Here is a 27,599-nt window from a genome sequence, read left to right as displayed (position 1 = left end):
AATGCTATATACAACCTGGGAATTATTTGACCCGTCAGGTTCCCTTGCCACCAGGGAAATTTTGTCCATCCTACTACGGGAATCCCAACAGTGGTATTCCACAGTCTCTGTGTGTGCATTATTGGCCCAAGTATCTGAACAGTTCACCCAAAAGTTTATCTCTTCCCATGAGACTGGGACAGCGAGAAAGGGTATGCTAGTGGATGTCACAGGGGCATGTGTACATATCCAACAATTAGCAATGGTCTGGTTTTGCTCCTTTAGTCCATCGATTAGAGCAAGATGGTGTTTAATGAATCTATTGTCGTCTCCATCTGTGGTGCTCAACCTAGTCCATGCACCTGTGGTCGCAAGGATGCAGGTAAGTGTAAACAATGTCTTCATTCTTTGTCCGCTGGTTCTCCTAGTATCTTTTTGCAATGGGACGCGTGGATCCAGGTCTCTTTTCCCTCTAGCTTAACGGCTGTGCTAGTGGTCAGCAGAACTTGAAAGGGTCCGTCAAACCATGGATCTAGGCTTTTCCTCACGTGTCTTTTTATAACCACCCAGTCTCCAGGTTGCAGCGTATGGCTGCTAGACTCTTGATCTGGATCTGGAAGAGAACTGAAGACATTATCATGTATTTGCTTAATCTTTTTGTGTAAAGCCCTCACGTAGAAACTTAGCACATGGTTATTCATTTCTAATGCTTGCGGATAGAAACACCCTAGGCTGGGTACGTTGCCAAACAATATCTCATATGGAAAGAGTCCAGTCTTTCTATTAGGCGTATATCTTACTGAAAACAGAGCAAGCGGTAAACAGTCCGGCCATGGTTTTCCTGTCTCAGCCATGGCTTTCTGATTTTTTAATTTCAATGTCCCATTCAGTCTTTCCACTTTACCACTACTTTGTGGGTGATATGGGGTGTGGAATGCTTGTTGAATTCCTAGAGCTGACATGACTTCATTCATTATTTCACCTGTGAAGTGTGTACCTCTGTCACTCTCAATTACCTCTGGTACCCCATACCTGCAGACCACCTCCGCAAGCAGTTTCTTTGCGGCTGCCGCAGCCGTGGCTTTGGCAATCGGGAAAGCCTCTGGCCATCCTGAGAACAAATCAATACAGACTAACACATATTCCCATGATCCTGACTTTGGCAGCTGAATATAATCAATTTGCAGTCTCTGGAATGGATAGAGGGGCCGGGGGGTGTGTTTGGGTGGTGTTTTAACTACTCTACCCTGATTATGTGTAGCACATATCATGCACCCTTGTACCAGGTTTTCTATACAGGTGGAGAATCCTGGTGCCACCCAATGTTTCTGCATCACACTCATCACAGCCGTTTTAGATTGGTGTGTCGGCCCATGTAGCATCTGGGCAGCTGCTGGGTACAGTGCCCTTGGAAGGCATCGTCGTGTCCCTTTCCCCCATACCCCATTTGCTTCATTCAGGCATGCACCTTCCTTAAACCACTTATCAACCTCCTCCTTTTGAGCCTGAGCCTGCATTTGGGATAAGATGTCCTCCGACACAAAGGGGTTTTTAGGGGCACTTAACTGACGTACTGTTGACCCTTGTTGCGGCTTACAGGCTGCTGTTTTTGTCGCTGCATCTGCCATCGCGTTACCTCTGCTTACCTGTTCGGTGCATCTTGTATGTGCTCTTACCTTTATGACAGCTACCTTTTTGGGTAGTTGTAGTGCATCAATTAACTGCTGGACAGCATCAGCATTCTTAATGGGGTGTCCTGCTGCCGTTAGGAAACCTCTTGACTTCCATATGGGACCAAAATCATGCCCTATACCGAATGCGTACCTAGAATCTGTGTAAATGTTAACAATACTACCTTCCGCTAGTTTACAGGCCTCGGTTAGGGACCTAAGTTCAGCTTCTTGAGCCGATTGGTGTGGGAGCATTGGTTCTGCCTTGATTACTGCATTGAGGGAGACAACTGCATATCCAGTATGGAAAGTACCTGAATCGTCCTGATGACGGGATCCATCTACAAAAAATTCAAAATCTGCATTTTGTAATTCATGTTCAAATACAGTAGGGAAACCTGCCGTTTCTTGCGCCATTATTTGTACACAGTCATGAGGAACTTCCTCTCTTGGATCTTCCTTATAAAGCACAGTACCTGACCCCTCCTTTAGATCCGAGAGAGGTAACAAAGTTGCTGGATTCAGGGTAGTACACCTCTGTAAAAAAACATTGGGAGGCATTAACAGTGCACACTGTAACCTAAGATGACATGCTGCTGAAAGGTGAGCGGGTTGCACTTGGTTCAATATAGTGTAGACATCATGAGGTGTTAGAACGGTGAGCGGGTGGTCAAGAACAATGTCTGCGGATTTATGGAGTAATAGTCCAACAGCATGCACGTACACAGGATGGTGCACCTCTGGCTACCGCGTCTAATCTGCCACTAAAATAGGCAACAGGTCTCTGATTATCACCGTGTGTTTGAGTTAAAACTCCTGCTGCATGTCCGGCTTGTTCATGAAGATACAGAGTAAATGGGAGCTCATAATTAGGGGTACCCAAAGCTGGAGCAGCCAAAATACGGTTTTTGAGAGAATAAAAACAGTCTATTGCCTCTGGTGTTAGTACAAAAGGTGGGCAAACCCAAAAAGGTGACTGAAGATTTACAAAATTGAAGCTTATCTTTCGATGCCTTGCAGCCAGCGTGATAGAGAAACAACATAAGCGATATAGTTGCACTATGACATTGTTTCCTAGAAGGGGCACAAATGAGCAGGTCATCGACATATTGCAAAACAACGATATGTGGTTCAGACCATCCCTCCAGTATTTCCTGCAGACATGCAGTGTACATTATGGGTGAATTCTGGGCACCCTGTGGCAACACTGTCCATGTATATTGACTACCCTGGAATGTGAAAGCAAACAAGTACTGGCAGTCAGGATGTAATGGTACACTGAAAAATGCATTTGCCAAATCGACCACTGAAAAACAAAGAGTTAGAAGGTATCTGTGACAGAAGAGTATGCGGGTTGGGCACAACTGGTGTTAGACGTTCTGTGGCTTTGTTAACCAACCGGAGGTCATGGACCATTCTATATGCGGCTGGTTGTCCTGGCACGCTCTTTTTCTTTACTGGGAACAGGGGAGTGTTGCAAGGGGACTGGGTTTTGACTAGGACTCCCCTCTGTAGTAATTTTTGGACTTGCTGGGCTATGGCATTCTCCTGAGCCGAGCTAAGGGGATACTGCTTCTGTTGAGGCAAAATTGCTCCTGGTTTTAATTTTACCATTACTGGTTGAACTCTTAACCTACCAACATCTGTTTTGTCTGAGGCCCAAAAATCATGTGGTACAGCATGCTCCAATATCGGGGGAAACTCATTTTTCTCTTCTATGCTGGCAATATCTAGTGACATAATTTTGAAAAGGGTACTTGGTTTTAAACCTGGGGTCATGGTGACAGTGCCATCGGGATGATACTCAATATGTGCTTGCAATTGGGACAACACATCATTTCCCAAAAGGTTACATTGGCCTCGGGGCGACACCATGAGCTGGCTATGTACAGTAGCTCCTTGAATTTGCAGGGGAATTCTCTTAGTGACAGGAAGCAGGACAGACGGGGAATTGAAGGGGGTGGCAATGACATGATGTGAAAAATCAGTGTCAGTGTATGGCCAATCACCTTGCGTAATTACTGAATTGTCGGCTCCCGTATCTACTTGGAAATCAATTTCATGTCCCCCTGGTAGGTTCACCTGCACTATACAACTGGGAGTTGGGGGTAAGGAGATGAGGGGGTTCATGTGCAAGCTACCCTCATCCTATGGGGGCGTTTTTTGGTCGGCTGGAGGACCCGTACTCTGAGCATTTGGATACGGGTTGGTCCTACAGTCCTTTCTAAAATGTCCTGGCTTTTTACATCCGTAAGTTTCTGTCCTCCTCCTTCAGTCCGTCCTCTGCCTCTGTTGTTTCTGGGGGTCGTCTCTACTATATTTTGGCAGCTCTTTTTGCCTGCGCTATGTCATGCTGTGCCCCCTGAACTATTCTAGCTAAATCTTCTGCCTTTACTGATCTCCAGTCCGGTCTACTTGCTTTTACCTTCTCTGCAATCTCCTTCTTTAGTCCATTCATGAAAGCACTTGCTAATACCCTCTCACTAGTCTTATTTCCAGGGGTGAACCCCATTTCTGACCAGGTTTTCTTTAATGCATAGAAATAATCCTTAGGATCTTCCTCCTTCCCCTGCACTCTATCTTCTAGTGTAACTTGCTTTTCTGCTTGCCTGTCTTTACATGCTTTTACCAATGCTTTTACGTACAGAACCCCAGCTGCTGCATCATTAGCCTCCGTTACATCAGGGCCCGTTCTACTGTCATATTGTTTATAAGTTTCGTCCGTCAGTCTGTCATACCGAGCTTCATCTGCCAATTTCCCCTTAATTACCCCTTGCAGATCTATTCTAGCGGCATGGTACGTATCCTGTATGGTGGTGATCATTCTAGCGAAACCCATAGGGGACTGGGATGGGTCTGGCAGCTGGGAGATCAACGCCAACTGCTCTGAAGTACTCCATGGTCTATACATTAACATTGTGCGAGCTTCCTGACCTGGAACAACTGCGTGTCCCCCCCCGCTGCTGCTGCTCCCGGTGCTCCTGGCACAACTACCGTCCTCATTGGGAATAGACTAGCTGGGTGGGGTCTCGGTCCTCCACATGCCACACAGATGTCTACTGTCAAGGGGTTCTGCTGTCCACACCTGGGGCAAACCCAACAATTGGGTTCCTGAGAATTCTGGTACTGGGGTGTGGGTGAGCTGGGTGACGTCAGGAGCGGACAGAGAGAAAAATCTGTCATTCCGGTTTTTGTCAGTCTGTAACGTCCGTCTCCTAATTCTTCAATTTTTCCTTTAAAATGAGCACATGCATTCATCCATACATCTACTGTCTTCAACAGACCCTTATCTTTCAGCCATCCATGATAGCAGTTAAAGAAGGATTTCCATTTCTCTCCATTCATCTCTCCATTCTCATTCATTCCCGCTTTACACAATATTTTGTCAATTCCAATCAGTGCCTGTTTCCCTTCCCTGCGTACCACTAAGTCTTTGGCTATAATGCCTTCCTTGGCATTTTGGTTCCCCATTTTTTTCGCTTCTCCTCACTTAGAGTAGACTCCTCAGTCACTTAGACAATGGTCACTTAGACAATGGGCCACAAAGGTTTCTGAACCATTCCACTACTAGCCTTCCAGAACTTATACGCCAACCAGAAAAACAGACCAAAAACACCAATCCCGAGACACACCCACAACACAATCATCGGATCCATACTTTCATTCTTAAGTTTTTCCAAAGGATAGAAGGCAGGACTGTCAATTTATCTGAGGGAATTCTACTGGTTCAAAGGGACCTGAGCCAGACAACAATCTGTGAATTACCTGGGGAGTCGACCGCTCGGGGGTGAGGGAGTCTCTTCTATGCAGTGATATAATTAGGTAGAATATAACAGTTATTCTTACCTCAGCGCTGTATATATCACCAACAGAGAGCTTCACTCGTCCCACGTCTCGGACCGGTCGAGCACCCCTGGGTAGATTAACTCAAGGTCCCTGTTCGGGCGCCAGCTGTGGTCACTGCATTGAGTCTTCTATCCTTTGGATTACGAGCTCGGAGAGACTGACACACAGGACAGGATGTGTGTCAAACAAGCTCTAAACTTTATTACAAAGCATGGGTTTATATCCACTCTGAAGGCAGGAAAAGGATTTACCATATATGGTTTGATTATACAATTTTAGCACACAAAGACTAGATTCTATTCTTGTGATGTCTATGCTTGTGTTGAAACATTTATTCGGACACATTTTATTAGACACATTTAATCAGATACATTCTGATGACTAGCAAGGACGCATAATTGATTCAAGAAGGAACATTCACAGCTGGTGTTATTTTGACCTAAAGTAACTTTCAGACTTATATAGCATAGATGGGGTCTTTGAATTTGAGGGGCCTCATCTTCTGCTATAACAGTTGTCATGTAATCTAATTTGCATGTATGTACAATCCAGAGCCAAGGAGTAGAATGTTTTTTTTGCAGCTTTGGCCAAATCATTTTATATTTTGTACACTATTTTGACTATTATAATTCAATAACAAGAACTCATCATCTTTTGCGCCGTCTCTTTTCTTGATAAAAGTTGTGGCCATATGTTAAATGAATCCTACCAGGATGAGGTATAAATAGCCATAATAAAACCAGGCAGTCTTGTGGAGAGAAGCTCGGTGCTGAGGCTCCTTACTGAGTACTATAGTTACTCCTCAGCTAGCCTTGGGGAAGGTCTGAGATAAGAGCCATGTGCTGCTTTCACAAAGCATTGCTTGATCCAAGCGAGTGTGTTCCCATCAACACTGATCAGCAGCAACTTGGGAGAAAAAGAAGTAGCAAGCGCATCAATTACTGTGCTGCAACAGATGCAAAGTTGTCAAGTTTGGAATTGACTCCCGGCTAGCCAGCTTCAGCTCAATGGCTGAGAGGAAAGGGCAAATGTTTCCCAACTCAATTCAGACTACTCTCTCTCCAAGTTTTGCCTCAAATCCATGTGGCGCTTCTGTCTATTGTTCAGGCTGGAGACTTTGCACGGTGGAGCATTCTGTATTCTTCATGCTGCATCAAAGCCAGATAGAGACACAATCACAAGTAATTCACTGCTTTCCTTTACTAATATCAACTTTGGAAAATTCATCTTTAATTCAAACGTTGTAGGAAAGAACAAGTGTGTTACAAAAACTCAGTTTACCTTTGGTTCTGCATTCTTTTAGGATCTGTAGCAAAAAGGCATTTATACATTATCATATTACTATTAAAACCTGATAATTCCATAATTTTCCAGCTAATTGTTGTTACGCACAAGCTTAGCATTTTACCCCTTAGGAGGTACGGATTAAGGGTAGTCAGGGCCTCTGGCAGTTTAGGGTGTGTGGAGCCTCCAGCACCTGATGTATCATGTGACATGTCACATGAAATTTTGAGGAGGTCATGTGATAATCGCACAGGTGCTCTGGTGCACATCTACAGATGTAAGGAGGCTGACAGAATTTTTTCCCTTAAGTACAGCGCTATATATAACAATAGAGAATACTATGTAATAAGGGACAGTGCTATACATAACAAGAGAAGAGGCTATAGAATAAGGGACGGCGCTATACATAGCAAGAGAGGATGCTATAGAGTAAGGGATGGCACTATACATAACAAGAGAGGATACTATAGAATAAGGGACAGCACTATACATAACAAGAGAGGAGGCTATATAATAAGGGAGGGCCACTATACATAACAAGAGAGGATACTATAGAATAAGGGACAGCACTATACATAACAAGAGAGTAGGCTATAGAATAAGGGACGGCAGTATACATAACAAGAGAGGAGGCTATAGAATAAGGGACGGCGCTATACATAACAAGAGAGGATGGTATAGATTAAGGGACAGCACTATACATAACAAGAGAGGAGGATATAGAATAAGGGACGGCACTATACATAACAAGAGAGGATACTATAGAATAAGGGACATCACTATACATAACAAGAGAGGAGGCTATAGAATAAGGGACGGCGCTATACATAACAAAAGAGGATACTATAGAATAAGGGATGGCACTATACATAACAAGAGAGGATGCTATGGAATAAAGGACGGTGCTGAACATAAAATAAAACCCTATATGCTAAGGGCGGTGGTTTACATAATAAGGATAGGTGCACAGGACCATTTTCTATCCATCTAAGAAAACTGGTCCGATTATTCTGATCACAGTTTGATCAGAGTGGCATCAGTTTTTCTCGGAGATGGAGAGAAAAAAAAAGTTCTCCACCTTCTCCTTTCTGAGAGTCTGTGTAAATTAGGCTGCGCTCTGATGTTATTCGAGTTTGGTCCGATGTTTTCCACGGACCCATAGACTTGCATTGGTAATTTTGATCCGACACTCGGATCTAAATTGGATATGTCACCGATCTTTTCCTCGGGCCACTCAGTCTGAGGAAAAAATTGGACATGTACATGGCCCCATAGAATATCATGGGTACAAGTGCTATCCGTAAATACCACAGATAGCCTTAGTCTGATATAATCGGACATGTGCATGAGCCCTAAGGGAGTTTCTTTTGCAAACAAGGGTATTACTCACTTCACTGCAGATATAGCTGCATTTACACAGAACGATAGTTATCGTTGATCAAACGTTCTTAAGATATATTTCAGTTTAAACAAGCTGCTGATCACCCAATGAATGAGCAAAACGCTCGTTCATTGGGTAAATTAATCTTCAGCACAAAAGATCATCGTTCTCTGTGGTGCATTGTCCTTTAAACAAGACTCGCCCTGCCAAGAACCTGACGGGCTGCGTGCAGTGAACAATCTATTACAGAACGCTCAGTGTCCATCATTTACTGTGTAAACAGACCTCACCGAAAAAACTGAACTGGAGTATAAGTTGCAAAATATGGGAGCATGTTCACACTGACCATTAAACAGACTATATATAAATAACAAAAGACTGACCGTCACATCCAAACAGAAAACTGGTGTGAACAGGTGCAAACTAAGAGTAGCCATTTCTATATATAACTAACAAACAAAGTTGCACTCTATAGACCTATAGCATGTAAACATGAAATTTGAATTGCATTACTGCGCTAGATAATAGGAAAAAATGGAGATACTTAGCACACAGTTTAGCCAATTCATGCATGCCCAGCATCCAAAGACAAGGCGATCCCCTTTACTGGGAACCTATCCTAATGTGAATCTTCTCCTAGGCTGAGCCTGCATTTATATGGGTAGGTAGGATCCTGCTGTACTTAAAACTGCCACGGCCTGATGGGTAGAGTGCTCGGTCAGAGAGCCTATTCATTGTTAGGATTCACATTAGGAAAGGTTCCCAGCAACAGGAAAAGGCCTTGTCATTGTCTGCTAGGCATGCATGAATTGGCCAAATTATGTGCTTAAATATGTCCATTTTTTCCTATTATCTAGAGCAGTAATGCAATGAAAATTTCATATATTTCATGGTTAAATGCTATAGCGCTACAGAGAGCCACTTTATTTGTTATGTATAGAGATGGCTACTCTTAATATGCACCTGTACACGCCAGTTTTCTGTTTGGAATTGACGGTCAGTCTTTTGTTATTTATATATAGCCTCTCTGACTGAGCACTCCACCTATCGCACCACAGCGGTTTTAATTACAGCAGGATCCTACCTACCCATATAAATACAGGCTTCAGCTTGGAGAGGATTCACATTTGATCCACAAATCACAAATTTGGGTACATCTTGACGCTGATGGGATGACTTTCACGCTTTTTTTTAATCTAAAACGGTGTTTACTAAGTACCCTATGTTATTTATATGCACTATTGCTTCTACTTATTTACTTACAGCAGGGCATATGCTCATTTTGTTTCTATCCTAGGTTTTGACTATTAAGCCACCCTCAATCGATAATGTTTTACCGATCAGTGGTAGTTTAGTGCCACCGGTAATTCAAGGAAACAGAGACCTTTGTATGGCGAAGACACAGAATCAATATTTGCAGCCAGCACCTTACCGCTGACGTCTCATCTGATTACAGCCAGTTTGTTTCTTCTCCATCTTGTCAAATCTTCTTGTCGACGTCCTAAAGCCGTGATGTGGTAACTCAATAGTTTGCTGCACTGATCACAGCGCCCATGAAAATAAAAAGGTCACATATATATTACATTTGTTTCTTGAAAGAAGAATACCCCATCCTGCATTACAAAATACAGACATGCACCCAACAATAATGTACAATTACCCATTGTGCAACCCATCATCCAAAATATAAATTGATAATCCTCCACTGTTTCCCCCTCCATCAATTCATTATAACACTCTGTGCTCTCTCTCCTACTCCCACCCTCAATTCATTATAATGTAGTAATGGTGAAGGAAGTAGCTTCCTTCTGGTACTAATATAGTTGAAAAGCAAGTTCCCAAGAGTTAGATCTCTCTGGGCTGCAGTTAGGTCCAGTTAAGGGGTTAGCTGTGATAATCTAGCCCAGGAAAGAGAGAGAGAGAGAATCCAGTGCTATGGTTTAGCACAGGATGTGAACAAATACTTGGTCACTGGTATGTTTCCTTGTGGGCTGTAGTATTGGTAACCAGCCACAAGATGCCAATGTCCCGAATGCAGATGACAGGTTAAGTTTGCCAATAGAAATGCAGGCATTTAGGGCAGTGAGGGAGTTAATTGTGTGTGAGGACAGCCCATAGAGGGTAGGCACTTTAGGAATTCTCTGGTTAGTTTCCAGAAGCAGGAAATGACAGTTCAGTGAGAGATAGTACTTGGAACAGTACAGGCAGCCTCGGTATAGTGGCTGCTAGGGCAGACATAAGCCCCATACCCCAGACAATAGGATCACCAGAGTGAAGATTCCCTCCACAAGAGTCCCCTTAGCCGGCCGGAGAAACTCAAGAGAGCTATTGAGGACCAGGGGGCACATTCTGTCCGCAGACTGCAGAAGAAGCTAGGACTAAAGTCTAGGATGTGGGGAGAACTAGGATTCGGATACACTGTCATTGGTGAGGAAGATTCTCTAGGGCTAGAGAACAGAGCAACAGAGATGCTTCACTTAAAGAGGGAACCAGGGTTGAAGTTGTATCAAGTACCCGTGGGAAAGATGACAACCCGTTGGGCCTTATCCATTATATCTGCCTATGAATATTGTACATATTCCTCTTCCCCAAGTAAAGTCCCATTTATTGTTATGAACCTCGTGTCCTCTGAATTTATTGCTGCCCTGGTTCCAGAAGAGAAATGCCTGGAGTCAGACGCGACCGTCTAGTCTGAAGTAAGTGCAAAGCACCACATACACTGCAGCACACCAGAGGGAGGACACACCTTGTCTATAGGGTGCCAGAGTAAGCAGGGGACACAGCTCGCCCACAACTACCTCACTGGGGCACCTTACAATAACACTCTGTGCTCTTTCTACCATCCTCCCACCCCCAATTAATTATACTGTTAAGTTTATCTCCCACCCACCCCCCAATACATCATTATAACACCCTGTGCGCTCTTTCCCACCCCCACTCTCAATTCATTATAACACTCTGTGTTGTCTCCCACCTCAACCCCCAATTCATTATAATACTCTGTGCTCTCTCTCCCATCACACCACCCCCAATTCATTATCATACTCTTTGTTCTCTCTCACACCCCCAATTCATTATCCTAGTCTTTGCTTTCTTTCCCTACCCCTCTCAATTCATTATAATACTCTGTGCTCTCTCTATCATCCTCCCACCCCCAATTAATTATACTGTTTATGCTCTCTCCCATTCCCCCCAATTCATCATCACACTGTTTGCTCTCTCCCACCCCCAATTCATTATCATGCTGTTTAGTCTTTCTCCTATCCACCCCCAATTCATCATCACACTATTTGCTCTCTCCCACCCCTAATTCATTATCACACTGTTTAGTCTCTTTCTCCCACCCCCAATTCATTATCACATTATTTGCTCCTTCTCCCACCCAGGTCATTCACTTGAAAGACAAAAAAAAAAACAACTTACCCCTCCTGGAAATCCCGTTGCTCTGCATACTTGCTCTTCTTGCCAGGCAATGCCACATAGTATGTGCTAATTGACGACGATGACGCCACCAGTGCGATGACGTCATCACACCTGCTGAATCATACAGAAGGCAACATTGGCTTCCTGCGTGTAGTTAGTCTATGTCTATTAATTACCAGCAGTGGAGCAACAGGAGATCACTCCCTGCTGGTGATAAGTACTGCCGATGGTGGCAAAAAAATATTATGATGAGGGCAATCTGGGCATGGGCCTCCCTCGAGGTTTGGGCCCTGCGCGATAGCCCAGATTGCTCTCATTATAATCCACCTATGCCCCTTACCATTAGGCACAAGCAATAGTCAGGTTTTGAGAAAAGAGATCATTGTACTTGGAAATTGGGAGTTTGTTCAGTGTTAAAGTTCTGCATGTGCTTAAGGAATTTAATGTCTATATTGTGAGAGAACAGGTAAAAATTAGTGATGAGCGAACGAGCTCGCCACTACTCAGTACTTGCCCGAGCATCACGGTGCTCGACACGCTTGGTGAGTATTTCCGGATTGTTCGGGCGGGAGCTTGGGTCCCCGCCCTGCATGTTTGGCGCTCTAAAGAGCCAATGAACATGCAGGGATTGCTTGCCATGCACTGTAATGCCGTAGCCATGTTGGCTGTGGCAGTACAGTGATTGGCTGGCCGCACAGCGTCATTAGGTCTATTTAAGACCCGGTGACTCGTCACAGTCTACCCCGGAAACAGGCAGAGTAGGGAGAGCTGCTGTGAATCAGGGAGAGATTTGCTTGTTTATAGTTAGTATAGGTATTCCACAGCATATTTATATATCCATCTGAACTAACAGTCCTTCTGAGGACTAATCCAGCTGCATATATTCAGTGGTGATAGCAGGAGTTAGGCAGGCAGGCAGGGTTTGTGGCAGACTGCTGTGCATATAGCACAAGAGGGTACATTGCACATTGTGTCTGCTGCTGCTGTTGTTACAGATATTTGTAGACATAGACCCAGATTATCAGGGGCCAGGGCTAATTTTTTTTATCTTAATCCTGATTATGTGCTTAAAAAGCAATCCAGAGTACACCATTTTTCTGCTCCATTTGCTTGTTAGCACTGCAGAATACAGCCAGATGTTTTCCATATTACAGAAATGTGAAGTGAACGTGGAAAATGTTGGCCTCTTTTTCCATTTTGTTGCAGTGTGTCAGTGAAGCTATTCACATGAGGTCACTGTGAACTATAGTATTAGTAAACTACAGGCCCGCTATTAAAAACCGTGGTTCTCTATCAGACGTATCACATATAACTGCATTCCAAAATCAGCCATTTCTGGCTTCCATTTCCATTTTATTGCAGTGTGTCAGTGAAGCTATTCACATGAGGTCACTGTCAAGAATAGTATTAGTAAACTACAGGCCCGCTATTTAAAAACGTTGTTCTCTGTCAGACGTATCACATATGACTGTGTTCCAAAATCAGCCATTTGAGGCTTCCATTTCTATTTTATTGCAGTGTGTCAGTGAAGCTATTTACACGACGTCGCTGTGAAGAATAGTTTTAGTAAACCACAGGCCTGCTATTTAAAACTGTGGTTCTCCGTCAGACGTATCACATATAACTGCGTTACAAAATCAGCAATTTCTGGCTTCCATTTACATTTTGTTGCAGTGTGTAAGTGAAGCTATCACACGAAGTCGCTGTGAGGAATAGTATTAGTAAACTACAGGCCCGCTATTTAAAACTGTGGTTCTCTGTTAGATGTATCACATATAACTGTTAGAATCTATGTTGTTTTACTTTTCGGCCATCTTTTTGTGGTTTGCTGGATTCTAGTCTTTTCCTCTGGTGCAGGGTGTCTTGGTCACGTGATCTCCTCACTCTTTTTTACTCAGCACCTGTCTCCCATTTCTAGCTGGACATCAGTGTTGTTACGCTTGTGCTCTGGCTAAGTTGCCTTGTTAGTTCTTTGTGCTTAGGACAATTGTCATCCTGGGACTTCTAGATCCACCAGTTTTGTTCCCTTTAATCTACGTTTCTACAACTAACTTTTCTGCTAGGAGGTCTCCTGTTTTTGCTCCCAGTCCTTAGATCTTTTAGGGACACCCTTTCCCCTTCCTTCAGGTCTTCACTTGAGTTCAGTGCAGGACCGTCGGTGAGGCTATTCACAAGGAATAGGGCACCCACCCCAGCATAGCGTTTAAGCAGAGTCTCAGTGCAGGGACAGCTTTTACCTTCTATTCCTTAGTTCTTAGTTGCAGAACATAACAATAACTGCGTTCAAAAATCAGCCATTTCTGGCTTCCATTTCTATTTTGTTGCAGTGTGTCAGTGAAGCTATTCACACGAGGTCACTGTGAAGACTAGTATTAGTAAACTACAGGCCCGCTATTTAAAACCGTGGTTCTCCGTCAGATGTATATCACATATAACTGCGGTTCAAATCCAGCCATTTGTAGTGAACGTGGAAAATATTGTCCTCCATTTAAAATGGGTAAGGTGCGTGGCAAGGGACGGGGAAGTGGACGTGATGGTAATGGTGCATGCAGAGGCCGAGGCCGAGGGCAAGCTGAAATTGTGCCACAACAAACACCCACATCTTGTCGCTCGACCTTCCTGTCCCAATTACTAAGGGACCGCAGAACACCACAATTGACCACAGAGCAGTGTCAAAAGGTTTTTGGTTATATAGCAGATAATGCTTTCAGTCACTTTTCCACCACCACCCTGTCTTCCACACGGTCAAGTCTCAGTAGCCGTGAGTCTGGACCGAATATTCCTCACCCTGATCCTCCTTCCTCCCACCATGCCGAATGCCTGGAGACAACCGATCCCACACTTGGACACTCAGAAGAGCTGTTCACTTTTCCATTTATAGATTCGGGCCTCTCGTCCGGCCAGCTTCAAGAGGGTGAAGAGGAGAACGCGTGTAGCGATGCCTAAATATTTGAGCAGTCACACGAAGGCAATGGTGGGAAAGTGCAACTACTGTTGCAAGAGGTGGATGATGATGAGACACAATTGCCAGAAAGTCAGGAGGAAGACCAGGGTGCGGAAGTGGAAGACGAGGTGATGGATGATATAGTACCTGACCCAACCTGGCAGAGAGACATGCAGAGGGAGGACAGCACCACAACAGGCAGGAAGAAGCAGTGTGGAGAACAAAGACAGAAGGCAGGAAAGTGTTCCCCGTAACACCAAGACGGAAGTTGCCAGTTGCACTCGAAATGTTGCCTTTTAGGCTCGTGGAGACGGAAGCTTTCCGCAACCTGATGGCGGCGGCGGCCGTACCTCGGTACTCAGTCCCCAGCCGCCACTATTTCTCCCAGTGTGCCATCCCCGCATTACACGAGCACGTGTCCCACAACATTAGCCGTGCTTTCAACAATGCAGTTACTGGGAAAGTCCACCTAACCACGGACACGTGGACAAATGCTTGTGGGCAAGAATGGTACATATCGCTGACAGCACACTGGGTTAACATAGTGGAAGCTGGGACCAAGTCGGACCTTGGGACAGAACACGGAGGATTGCGGGCCCTGGGTCAATCAGGGTTACCCCCACATTCTACAGCTCCTGCACCTCCTCCTCCTCTTCAGCCTCCATCTCCAAAATGACCACATCAGTCACAAGCTGGAAGCACTGCAGCACTGCCTCGGCCAAGTGGCAACAGGCTGTGCTGAAGCTAATATGCTTAGATGACAAACCGCACAATGCTGAAGAGTTGTGGACAGCTCTGAAAGAGCAGGCAGATCTGCTGCTGACACCGCTTACCCTACAGCCAGGAATGGTCATGTGACAATGGCCGGAACCTGGTGGTGGCTCTGAAGCGAGGCGAGCTCACACACGTACCATGCCTGGCCCATGTGCTTAACCTCATGGTTCAGCGGTTTCTCAAAACCTACCCAGATCTGCCAGATCTGCTTGTCAAAGTACACCGCGTGTGTGCCCATTTTAGAAAGTCAGCTACAGCTTCCGCCGCCCTTAACATGCTTCAGCAGCATTTGCAGCTTCCAGCTCAGTGACAGGTGTGCGATGTCCCCACGCATTGGATCTCTACATTGCAGATGTTGGAAAGGATTTGTGAGCAGAAGAGGACAGTTGTTGACTACCAGCATCAACACGGCCGTCGGTATTCAGGTCAGACTCCACACATAAGACCTCAGAAGTGGACATGGATTTCAGACATCTTTACCATCATCCAAAACTTTGAGGACTCCACCAAGATGGTGAGCGGTGATGACACCATAATTACTGTCACCATCCCGCTTCTCTGTCTTCAGAAAAGCTCTCTGCTCACAATTAAAGAGGATGCATTGCAGGCGGAGCACGATGAGATGGAGCACGGAACCATACAGGGTGATTCCACACAGCCCAGCCTCATCTCATCACAATGTGGATTGGGTGACAATGAGGAAGAGGAGGAGGAGGAGCTAGTTTCATGCGCTACAGACGGTACTAACTGCACACCTGTCTGTTCAGCGTGGATGGCCTGAGGACAGGGAGGAGGAGGAGGATGAGGAGGAGGATGAGGAGGAGAGCATGGACAGTCGTCCTCTTGGTGAGGACAAGGAAGTCTTGCCTCTTTGCAGTCTGGCACACATGGCTGAGTTTATGTTACGTTGCCTTACCCGTGACCCTCGCGTTGTCCAAATTTTGGGTGACAGTTATTACTGGTTGGTGACACTTCTAGACTCATGCTACAAGGAGAACATTCTGTCTCTCATTCCCATGCTGGACAGGCCTAATAAAATGGGGCAGTACCAGAAGGCCCTTGTTGCGGAATTATAAAAAAAATTCCCATCTGAAAATGCTTGCGGCAGAGGTCACAGTTCGTTGGACAACTAAGGAGTACAGGCGAGAGAGACACAAATCCAATCCAGCAGAGGCAGGGGAACACTGTCAACGTTCTGGGACAGATTTCTCAGACCCTCCCATCGCACAGGCCCTGATGCGCGGCGTACTCTCACAAGGAGGAAAAAGTATCGGAAGATGCTTAAAGAGTACCTTGCCGACCGTACTAACATCCTCCGTGATTCCTCTGTGCTTTATAATTTTTGGGTATCCAAGCTGGACACGTGGCATGAACTGGCTCTCTACGCCTTGGAGGTCCTGGCCTTCAGTGCCGCTAGCGTTTTGTCAGAGCAGGTTTTTAGTGCTGCTGGTAGAATTATAACCGATAGTCGCATCCGCCTGTCAACTGAAAATGCTGACAGGCTGACTCTTATAAAAATGAACAAGGGCTGGATTGGGCCAGATTTCTCAACACCACCGAATGATAACAGCGTAACATAAACTCAAATACAGTGTCTTTTTTTTGTCTATTTGCTCTTGTCCGCCTCCTTTTTCTCATCCTCCAACACCATATCACCACCATATCTACCATATCACCATATCTACATCTATTGCATGGGGCATTGGAGTGCCTCCAATTTTTTGCCAGCCGTTGCATTCATTGCATAGGCAAAAGGTATGGGAGACCCACTTCCTAATAATGGGAACATTTTTTCAGGAGGCCCTCCAACCTCTACGTCTCTTGCAAGAGGCATTGGAGTGCCTCCAATTTTTTGGCAGCCGTTGCATTCACTGCATAGGCAAACAGTATGGGAGACCCACTTCCTTATAATTGGAACATTTTTTTCAGTAGGCCCTCCGACCTCTACGTCTCTTGCAAGGGGCATTGGAGTGCCTTCAATTTTTTGGCAGCAGTTTCATTCACTGCATAGGCAAACAGTATGGGAGACCCACTTCCTAATAAAGGAAAAAAAAATTCAGGAGGCCCTCCAACCTTTACGTCTCTTACAAGGGGCACTGGAGTGCCTCCAATTTTTTGGCAGCCATTTCATTCACTGCATAGGCAGACAGTATGGGAGACCCACTTCCTAATAATGGAAACATTTTTTTCAGGAGGCCCTCCTCTACGTCTCTTGCAAGGGGAATTGGAGTGCCTCCAAATTTTTGGCAGCCGTTGCAGTCACTGCATACGCAAGAAAAGTAAGGGAGAGCCACTCCTTTCTAATGGGAACATGTCGTTACTGAGGTCCACCTCTATGTGTCTTTAAATTGTTATTGGGGTTTTTCCTAAATTTTGGCAGCCATTGTACGCACTACATACCCTATAACTGGATAGCAGACCCGCTCCTTTCTAATGGGAACATGTCGTTACTGTGACCCACCTCTATGTGTCTTTAAATTGTTATTGTTTTTTTTCCTAAATTTTGGCAGCCGTTGTACTCACTGCATACCCTATAACTGTATAGCAGACCCGCTCCTTTCTAATGGCAACATGTCGTACTCATTACTGAGGCCCACCTCTATGTGTCTTTAAATTGTTATTGGGGTTTTCCCAAATTTTGGTAGCCCTTGCAGTTACTGCATGGGCATTACCACTATAGGAGACCCACTCTTTTATAATGGGAACATTTTTTTTACTGAGACCCTCCTCGATGTCTCTTCAAAGGGGTATTGGGGTGCGTCCAAATTTTTGGCAGTCCTTGCAGTTACTGCATACGCAATAACAGTATAGGAGACCCACTCTTTAATAATGGGAACAACAAAGCATAGCCGGATGATGGCCCTATAACAATAGAGAGGGCCGACTGCTGGCCCTTTAAGAATAGTAAGGGCCGCCTGATCGCCCTAAAAAAATAGTCTTTGTGACTTTCAGAATCCCTCCTTCATAAATGAAACAGGATGTGTCTGCTGATGTCTCACACACCACATGGCAAGATAAGGTAGTAAAATGTTAAAATGACATTTACCCATGAATGTATTTTTCACCATTGAAAGGAATGCAAAAGTGCAAAAACGCATCTAAAAAGCTACTTGTGAACATAGCCCAAGGTGTGGAGGAGCATTTTTGTTTTTGTATATTTATTTTGCTTTATATACAAGTCATTACCCTGGAAAGGATATTCCTTATCATTTTTCCCAGGAAAATACATTTTGGTTTCGTTTTTGTATGTTTAATTGTGAGTCCATAAAAGTGGCGTAATACTCTGACAATATTGTTGTTACACGCACGCTGCTAGGTTCAGATAGGGGCGAGACAGGTTACATGAATTCTTTGGAATCCTGGGGGAACCGTTACTCAGGGTGACCATAGACCATGTGCTGCAGCTTCTCTCAGGTACCCATGGGTATTGACCCTCAGGCTCAGACACGTAGGTTGTTCACTTTCTGACCAGACACACTTGACAAGAGTCCCCATAAACGGTAGAACAGTAGCATTTAATAAGAAGCCGCACAGCCAGTGCAAGTTAAATCTTATGAGAAACAGGCTCCAGTGACAAACAGTACAGTTCCCTTAGCAGCACAGCAGTTCACAGTCTTCCCAGTAGTACAGGACAGCACAGTTCTAATGCAAAGGCACATTAATGAACACAACATTCTTTACAGCACAGTGAGATGGAGGAGGGGGGGAGGGTTTACTGAGGGAGATGATCCCTGTGACACCATTTCTTCCAGTCCTTATCTTTATACCTGACAATACTCTGCACTGCTATACCAGGAACTCTACCTGACCTGTGTTTAGCTTCACTCCTGACTTGAATCCTTTTCACTTGCAGGGGCGCTTCTGTGAGATACAGAACACACACACCACCTTTCTCTTCGGCTCCAGCCAGACAGTAAACAACTTCCCCACAATTCCCCTGGGTTTCTACTAAAACACTCCCCTTCTTCTGTGACTGTGTTAACTCCTCTAGTTGCTCTATGCTTTTAAAGCACCAGCACTACTTCTGCATGTCACACTCTGCAAAAGCACTTCTGCATGTCACACTGTTCACAGCAGTGACCTGGCAGAGCAGAGATACTTCCAGGGGTCTTCCCCATGCTGTTCCCATGTCATTTCAGCACTGTTCCCATCAATTTGGGCAATTTTTAGGCCCTCTGCAGACCGCCGGGGGGAGCCGCCGGAAAAATGCTCGAATTTCCCATAGACTTACATTGGGCTCGTTGCTCGGACAGACCACTCGAGCATTCCAATTTGCTTGACCTGAGCAACGAGTACCCGAGCATTTTAGTGCTCGCTCATCACTAGTAAAAATTTAAATATTTGATTGCAGGCCAATCTGACAAAATCGCATTTAGAATTTTGTAGAAAGAAAAAGTACTACAATTGAGCTGAGCCGGAATTAATTGTTTCTGTTGGAATCATACTCTAAGGCCACGGCCCCACTATCAGTATTTGGTCAGTATTCGGTCAGTATTTTTTCTCAGGAGTGGGAGCAAAAACCAGGAGTGGGTGATAAATGCAGAATTGGTGACTTGTTTCTATTATACCTTTTCTGTGTTTGTTACTCACCTGGTTTTGACTTCCACTCCTGAGAAAAAATACTGACCGAATACTGACCAAACACTGATAGTGGGGCCGTGGCCTTAAATCAAGACTACAGATGGGCGAACTCTTCAGTGCTTAACTCTGAACACGGACTTCTCCTGGAAGTCTGTATTAATGTTCGGCATTCTGGGGGAAGTCCGGGGACGAGAGAGATAGAGAGATTTTTTCCAGATCCAAAGTTCGGTTCTCCATTGTTTTCAATGGGTTTCGGGTTCTGTATCACATTCGGGTTCAGTTCAGGTACCTGAACCAAAGTTTGCACTAAAGTTTGGGTCGGGAACCAAAACCTGAACTTCCACGGGTCTGCTCATCCGTAATCAAAACAGTAAAATCAGATAAAAAAAATGCATTGGTTGTCATGTAATCTAATTTGCATGCATGTGAAATCCAGAACCAAAGAATAGAATGTTTTTTGCAGCTTTGGCCAAATCAGTTTATATTTTGTACACTATTTTGAGTATTATAATTCAATAACAAGAACTCACCATCTTGTGCGCCGTCTCTTTTCTTGATAAAAGTTGTGGCCATATGTTAAATGGATCCTACCAGGATGAGGTATAAATATCCATAATAAAACCAGGCAGTCTTGTGGAGAGAAGCTCAGTGCTGAGGCTCCTTACTGAGTACTATAGTTACTCCTCAGCTAGCCTTGGGGAAGGTCTGAGATAAGAGACATGTGCTGCTTTCACAAAGCATTGCTTGATCCAAGCGAGTGTGTTCCCATCAACACTGGTCAGCAGCAACTTGGGAGCAAAAGAAGTAGCAAGCGCATCAATTACTGTGCTGCAACAGATGCAAAGTTGTCAAGTTTGGAATTGACTCCCGGCTAGCCAGCTTCAGCTCAATGACTGAGAGGAAAGGGCAAATGTTTCCCAACTCAATTCAGACTACTCTCTCTCCAAGTTTTGCCTCAAATCCATGTGGCGCTTCTGTCCTATTGTTCAGGCTGGAGACTTTGCACGGTGGAGGATTCTGTATTCTTCATGATGTATCAAAGCCAGAAAGAGACACAATCACAAGTAATTCACTGTTTTTCTTTATTAAAGCACCACTCCAGTATTTTGTTTTGTTTTCAGTGCTGGAGTGGTGCTTTAAATCTAAGCCCTCTGCCCCCAGTCATATACTCACCCTCCGGCATCTTCACAGTTTTTTCGGTGCCGCTCCGGTCGCCCCTGCGCCCTCTTGTGAGCGCATCTTTTGACTTGCCGGAAGTCAGAAACTACGTCACTAGAGCACAATGCAAGTCTATGTGACCCAGAACAACGTTCTCATAGACTTGTATTGTAAAGTGACATCTGCGCACCTCCATGAAACACTGGAGCTGTGAGTAGGTCACTTTCCGCTAGAGACCGACAGGAGCGGCGGCGAAAACAGATGAAAACGCCAGAAGGGAAGTATTAGACAGAGGGCAGGAGCCTTACATTTATAGCACCACTCTGGTGCAATAAAAAAAAAATACTGGAGTGGTGCTTTCATATCGACTTTGGAAAGTTCATCTTTAATCCAAACACTGCAGTGTGCTACAAAAACTCAGTTTACTTTTGGTTCAGCATTTTTTTAGGATCTGTAGCAAAGAAGTGTTTAAACATTATCAGATTACTATTAAAACCTGATAATTCCATAATTTTTCCAGCTAATTCTCATTGTGCACGTACTTTGCATTCTACCCCTTACCATCAGACACTTGGAGAACAACAGTCAGGTTTTGAAAAAAGAGATCATTGTACTTGGAATTGGGGAGTATGTTCAATGCTAAAGTGCTGGATGTGCTTAAGGAATTTAATTTCTACAGTGGCTTCCAAAAGTATTCACAACCTTAGCATTTTTCGTGTTTTGCTACTTAACAACCTGGAATTTCACTGGGTTTTTGAGGGTTTGCATCAGTTCATTTCAAGAACATGCCTACAACTGTGAACATTTGCTTTTCTTTTTATTGTGAAGCAAACAACAAATAGGGCAAAATAACTGAAAACTTCAGTGTGCATAACTGTTCACTCCCCTAAAGTCAGTACTTTGTAGTGTCTCATTTTTCAGAAATTATAGCTGCAAGGTCTGGGCTTTGACTAGGCCACTCCAAAACATTTACACTTTTCCCCTCAAACTGCTCGAGCGCTGCTTTAGCAGTATGATTTGGGTCATTGTCTTGTTGGAAGGTAAACCTCCGTCCCAGTCTCAACTCATTTACAGACTGAAACAGGTTTTTCTCAAGAATATCTCTGTATTTCACACCCTCCGTCTTCCCCATCCCCACAACATGATGCTGCCACCAGCATGTTTCACTGTGGAGATGCTGTTTTGGTCTCATCTGACCATAGCACCTTCCTCCTTATATTTGGGAAGTCTCTCCCAGTCTCGCACAAACAAATTTATCCACCTCCTATGAGATCGATTGTGTTCGAAATAAAGGTAATATTTTAACATCTTTGTATTTCTGGATGGCTGTGTACAATCAAGTAGCATTGATAAAACATTTGGATGGATAATGCGGTATCTGAACATCTAGGGGATTGGTTAGACAACCTTCTCCAACCACTAGTACAGAGGGTTCCTGGATTTTTGAAAGATTCTAAGGATGTATTAAGCCAATTGTCTACCATCGCCTGTAAGTTTACTTGGCTCAGTTGCGATGTTGTATCGCTATACACAAGCATACCAGTTGATGTTGCATTGTTGGCTGTTAAATATTATCTTAGTCATTTCAGCAACTACACACCAGATTTATGTAATTATATTAAACAGGTCATTGCATTCCTAATGCCCCACAATTTTTTCACCTATTCCAATGAATATTACTTGCAATGTAAAGGCTTATCTATGGGGGCCAAGTAATCCCCCTCGTTAGCTAACTTAGTCATGTCTTATTGGGAACAAAAATTCTTATACTCTGCTGACAATCTGTTTTCAAATAGTATTCAATGGTATGCCAGATTTATAGATGATCAACTCTTCATATGGAAGGGAGATAAATCTGATATTCCATCATTTGTAGAATAGTTAAACAGTAATTCATTGAACTTGTCGTTCACATTTTCTTTTCATTCAAGGTGTATCTCTTTTTTGGATTTGCAATTGGAGGGAACTAAGCGTGGAATTTCAACATCCACCTATTTCAAACCCATGTCAGGAAACACAATTCTCCTCGCTAGGAGTGGACATCTGTTACAAACCATTAAGGCCATACCGGTAGGAGAAATGGTCAGAATAAAACCTAACTGCAGTAACTCTAATAATTTAAATAAAGAATTATCCCAGTGTAAAAACAAATTGAAAGAAAGGGGGTATCCGCAGTGGATATTAGATAGAGCAAGTAAAATTGCAGAGGATAAAAGCAGATCTGATCTACTACAAGATCGATATATTCAGGACAACAATCAGGGTAATCAACAAGTAACATCCCTTCAATATAGCCCTCAATTTAATAGCATTAAAAATATAGTATTGAAATTTTTACCTCTGTTATATGAAGATGCCACGCTAGCGCAAGTTCTTTCCCCAGGTATTAGGATAGTGGCCAAGAGAGCACAGACTTTGGGAAATATTATTTCCTCCTCTTTAACAAATTCTCTACAAAAAAGACATACGTGGTCGCAATGCCAAGGATTTTATAAGTGTGGTCAAAATAGGTGCAATCTTTGTCAATATGCAAAAGTTACAAAAAAATTTTCTAATGCGGATAGATCCCAGATATTTCATATAAACCATTTTATTAACTGCAACTGTGATCATGTAATATATAAAATTAATTGTACTTCATGTGACAAAATGTATGTGGGATGTACAATCAGAAAACTGAAAAAGAGAATTTCTGAACATGTTTCTGATATAACTAATATTTCCATGAATAATCACAATATGTCTCATGCTTCTAGGCATTTTATACAATATCATAATAGAAATTAATCCTCATTCCAAGTTATGGGCATTGAGAGGGTCGCTCCGAATGCCAGAGGAGAAGACTCAAGGAAACGTCTGCTAAATCGCGAGGCATATTGGATAATGAATCTTGACACCTGCAATCCCACTGGCCTCAATTTGCGGCGTAAACTTATGTATCATTATTGATATTTAAATTGTTTCTTTGTACAGGCTCACGTACATGTGTGTTTCTTCTATGTAATTGTTTTTATAATATACTGTAGAAATCTTTTGTATGTTTCATTTTGTGTAGCATCGGCGTCTCTGCCCCCTGCCAGGCAGAGACGCCGTCCCCCTTACCGCCGCGCTCCTGTCTGGTGTCTTCCGGCCTCCCTGCTGCTGGTGCACTCAGCTTCCCAGGCACTGTGCTTAGGGCGCGCGCGCGCTCCCTCCCTCTTAAGGGGGACGCGCGCGCCATCCTAAAAAGTCTCCGGCCAATGGCCAGAAGACTTTCCCTATTTAAAGCACCTCCTCCAATATGGAGGTGCCCGTGCAAGGTTGTTGCTCTGTAATTCTTACTCTTGCTTCAGCCCTCAGGTCCCTCTGCAAGTCAGTCCTGCCCGCCAGTCTGTTCTTCAGTCCAGTCCGCCAGTCTGACTTCTATCCAGCCTGACAGTCTGTCTATAGTCCAGTCCGCCAGTCTGTCTATGGGCTCAGCCTGCCTGCTTACCTGGAAGCACCTGCCTGTTATCTGCTGTGCCCGCCAGCCTGCTTACCTGGAAGCACCTGCCTGTTACCTGCCGTGCCTGCCAGCCTGCCAACCCGGAGCACCCGTCTGGCTATCACCCGAATCAGCCTGCTTGCCTACCCGGATCACCCGTCAGTCTGCCTGCCGTGCTCATCCGCTGTACCGGTCAGTTCCTGCCATCTGACCCGTGGGAGTCACCTGCTCTCATACAAGGTCGGTCCCAGAGTGGCACCTGGTCCCCCTGCTCGGTCCATCCCTGGTTCACGGAGTCGATTGAGCCGCCATGCGACCTTGGTCAGGCCGAGTAGGTACTTAGTCACGCCCCTCTGGTCCCTCCTTGCACCGCAGCACAGAGGTTCCACCACCCGGATCCGTAACCGTTTGCACGGGCCATGGAACCCGGTGGCCCCCAGGCTCCTTCGCTCTCTGACCTGAACCAGGAGGTTTCTCGTCAGAGATCCCAACAGGAAACTATCCTGACCTACCTGCGGTCTGTCAACTCCCGCCTGGACACGCTGCCCACCCCACCTGTGTCCGTCTCGAGCCGAGCGGCACCCGCTCTGGTGGCGCCTCAGCCTACTAGTGCCGTGGCAACCAGCTCTGGTCCTCGGCTCTCTGCGCCTCCTCGTTTTGGTGGTGACCCCGTCTTAAGTCGGGGTTTTCTAAATCAGTGCACGCTGCACTTTGAACTCCTGGCACATCAGTTTCCCTCTGACCGGGCCAAGGTGGTGGTCATCATGTCTCACCTCACCGGGGAGGCATTGGCATGGCTAAACCCTCTGTGGGAGAGAGGGCATCCCCTGGTGTTCGATCTTCCGGCTTTCCTCACTGCCTTCCGGAAGGTCTTCGATGAGCCCGGTCGAAAGACTTTTACTGCCTCCTCACTGCTCTGTCTCCGCCAAGGGAGTCTCACCGTGGTTGAGTATGCCGTACAGTTCCGTACCCTCACATCTGAGCTTGCCTGGAACAACGAGGCCCTGGTGTCCACCTTCTGGGAGGGTCTTTCCGGACGGATCAAGGACGAGCTAGCCGGTCGGGACATCCCTTCCACCCTGGACGACCTGGTGTCACTAGCTACCCGGATTGACATCAGTTTTTTGGAACTACCCGGGAGAGAAGATTTCCACGTCTCGCTCCTGTATTGCAAAAGCCTGCCTCCCAACCAGCAATTCCCCTGGCACGCTCGCCTGAACCCAAGCAAATTGACCAAACCAAGATGGTCAAGTCTCGCCAGGAGACGTGCCGAGCTGAAGGTAGTTCCTTCTACTGTGGTAGTAAGGAGCATCTGATCCGTTCCTGCCCGGTGAAGCTGGGAAACTCCTGTGTCTAGGACAGCTCGGAGAGGTCGTCCTAGGCAAAAGTAAATCCTCTTCGTCCTTGACTCTATCTGTTTCCATTTCCAGTGGTGAGACCCGCTTCTTTGAGACCGCCCACCTGGATTCCGGAGCCGCTGGGAATCTCATTTCTCAGGCCCTTGTGGAGCGGTATCAGATTCCTACCATACGTCTGGCTGAACCATTGGCAGTCGCTTCCGTGGATGGGAGACTTCTTTCGGAGACCATCTTGCTCGTCACAGAGCCTTTAACCCTTCAGGTGACAATGCTACACTCGGAGAGGATCTCCTTTCATGTGCTATCCGGTCTCTCTCACTCCCTCTTGCTTGGTCTACCCTGGTTACAGAGACATAAACCGTCTTTAATTGGTGATCTGGTGAGGTGCTCCGTTGGGGGCAGTACTGCCATGAGTCCTGCCTGGTTCCGGTTCGTCCAGCTCGACCCCTGTCTACTCCGGCTAATCTACCTGGTCTGCCAGCACCCTACTGGTCCTATGCGGATGTCTTCGACAAGAGGGAAGCCGAGACACTACCACCTCATAGGCCGTATGATTGCCCAATCGACCTGGTACCCAGTGCTTCACCACCCCTCGGTCGTATCTACCCCTTGTCGCTGGCTGAGACCCGGGCCATGCGTGAGTACATAGAAGAGAATCTTGCTAGGGGATTTATCCAGAAATCTACCTCCCCGGCTGGAGCAGGATTCTTCTTCGTTAAGAAGAAAGATGACTCGCTACGTCTGTGTATCGACTACAGAGGTCTTAACCAGATCACCATCAAGAATAAGTACTCCCTGCCTCTCATCTCGGAGCTGTTCGACCGCCTTAAAGGCGCGAAGATCTTCACCAAGCTCGATCTTCGTGGAGCGTAAAATTTGGTCCGGATCCGCCAGGGAGACGAGTGGAAGACGACATTCAACACCTGGAACGGCCACTATGAATATCGCGTGATGCCCTTTGGTTTCTGTAATGCCCCAGCCGTCTTCCAGGAGCTGGTTAACAAAATATTCCGTGATCTCCTGTATTCTTGCGTGGTGGTGTACCTGGACGATATCTTGGTCTTCTCTCCGGATTTGCCCACACCAGAGAAATGTTCGTCAGGTTCTGCTAAGGCTCCAGCAGCATTGCCTCTACGAAAAATTAGAGAAATGTCTCTTCGAGCAGACTTCCCTTCCATTCCTGGGATGTATTATCTCCGAGACTGGCCTTCGGATGGATCCCGAGAAGGTTTCTACCGTCTTAAAGTGGCCCCGACCGGAGGGGTTGAAGGCGATTCAGCGATTCCTGGGCTTTGCAAATTATTACCGCCTCTTCATCCCTCATTTCTCCTCCCGGACCGCTCCCATCTTCGCGCTCACCTGTAAGGGAGCAAATCTCAAGGAATTGACTTCTGAAGCGGAGGAGGTCTTCGTCTCCCTAAAACAAGCCTTCTCCTCCGCTCCTGTGCTGCACCGTCCGGATTGCAACAAGCAGTTCTTCCTGGACGTTGATGCTTCCTCCTCCGGAGCCGGAGCGGTGCTCACCCAGAAATCCCCGTCCGGGAGAATGGTAACCTGCGGCTTCTTCTCCAAGCTCTTCTCCTCGTCCGAGCGCAACTACTCCATAGGAGATCGTGAGCTGCTTGACATCAAATTGGCGCTGGAGGAGTGGCGCTACCCGCTGGAAGGGGCTCTGCACTCGGTGGTCATCTACACTGACCACAAAAACCTGGCCTATTTACAAAACGCCCAAAGACTC

Source organism: Phyllobates terribilis, unplaced genomic scaffold, assembly GCF_046119375.1.
Source record: "Phyllobates terribilis strain yellow unplaced genomic scaffold, ASM4611937v1 Scaffold_1__5_contigs__length_1240528914, whole genome shotgun sequence".
In the NCBI taxonomy this organism is placed as follows: domain Eukaryota; kingdom Metazoa; phylum Chordata; class Amphibia; order Anura; family Dendrobatidae; genus Phyllobates; species Phyllobates terribilis.
Note: the sequence above shows the minus strand (reverse complement) of the source record.